Genomic DNA, 1749 nt, shown 5'->3' with positions numbered 1-1749 from the left:
TCCCCCCCCCCCTCCCCCTGGAAAGCAATAAATGGAACATCTCTGGGTTCTTTTGCTGGGGTACAAAGACAGTATCCAGTTTTAGGCCCTCAGAGGATATGCAAAAATCTTGTACACAGGAAGCTTGTTTGTTAGCAAAACATCCAGCAAGCAATATCCTCAAGCTGAGAGTAAAAGGTATAAGGATAATAGGTACCATCACATGAAGCTCAATATGCATCTAAGGACAGATGCGAGGGAATGGCACTATTTTTCTGAGGTTAGTTTCTAGTTAGAGGACTATGCATGTGTGGTGAAAACATCACCCTTTATTAGCATGTTATTGTGATTTTTATTTGCTTATGTAAAGAAAACATGATGTTTTCATAGTAATACTTTGTGTTATAGATGCATTGAATGAATAAGCCTTTTAGAGAGTATGAGAACAAAGTATTAATTGTAATAATAGTACTGTAAAGAGACGCTCTGCTTATTTCTTATTTCCACTTTTAGTTTTTGTGATGTTCTTGAACTGAAAAAGAATATGAATGAATGACAGGAAAACTTCACATGAGATTAAAGGAGCTGGCACCCAAAATTCAGGAAGTTTAATCATCCCTCTCGTATCTGAAGGGTTTTTTTCAAAACCTTTTGACAGCATGCTCTGATGGCATTTTAGCACCTTTTTTCCAGCCCCAGCTAAAACAAGGAAACCCTGAAGTGAGGGAAAATGAAAGGTAGAGAGGAGATGATAAACTGAAATTCTCCCTCTCCTTCCCACCCCCAGGCCCCAACCCCAATCTTTAGATATTTTATTTGGAGCAAAGTTTCGGGTTACTTTTTAGTTTTTCAAACTAATGTATCTGTCTGTGACGCTGATGCAGCTCTGCAACTATTTAACTTGTCCAACCTCAAATTATCTGATCCACAGAAGCATAGAGACAAAAGAGAATATATTGACTGTATCAAGAAATCTAGTCGCCTCTGAATGATTTCTGCCTGATACATGTAAGCTGAAAGCACCATTCCCACGGTTTCTGACTTTTAATTTTTATAGTGTTACTTTAGCTGAAGATCATGTTACCAGCCCATGACGATGAGACAGGTGCCCCTGATGCTCACCTAGCTGATAAAACTCACAATCTTCTCTCTCTTTTCTTTGCAAGTAGTACCTTATCCATTTCTAATTGATGATAATGTGCTTTTTACCTACATAGTATTTAATACGACACTTTTCTTTGGCAACTTATTGACTCAAAAACCTCTCCTTTTCCAGAAATAAAAGTCTGAGAAAATACCTTCATGTTAAACAATAACTTCAGATTGCTATGTGCACTTTCTTTGAGATTAGGAGGATCACCATAAGATATAAACCATATGAATAATAGGATGTGTTTCTAGGGCTGGGAATTTCTGAGAGATTTCCAGAGCTAGAAAATTTTCTAGGAGATGGCACATAAAAGCATTCCAGCTGCCCCACCTCCTTTGTTTCCTGCACCTTCCCCAGACTGGGGTGATCCCCGAAAGAGTCTTTAGTCGTCCATATTCTGATGCATCATAGTGCCGCACATTAGTGGTACCCTCAGCAGACATGCTAAACTCAATACTAAAGTAAAAAAGCTATCAGGATTGTTCCAAGTACACAGCATCATCAGTCACCTGCTAATACCTTCCCAGAATTCTTCAGGGTTTCTCTCAAAAGCCCTCATCTGGGTCATGGAAAAGGATCTACCCAGCTTTGAAAAGCAGACATAGCTCACTATGAACCTA

This window comes from Gavialis gangeticus, unplaced genomic scaffold, assembly GCF_001723915.1.
Source record: "Gavialis gangeticus isolate Ggan-Ray unplaced genomic scaffold, GavGan_comp1, whole genome shotgun sequence".
Taxonomy (NCBI): Eukaryota; Metazoa; Chordata; order Crocodylia; family Gavialidae; genus Gavialis; species Gavialis gangeticus.
The sequence above is the reverse complement of the archived record's forward strand: the minus strand, read 5'-3'. Positions refer to the sequence as shown.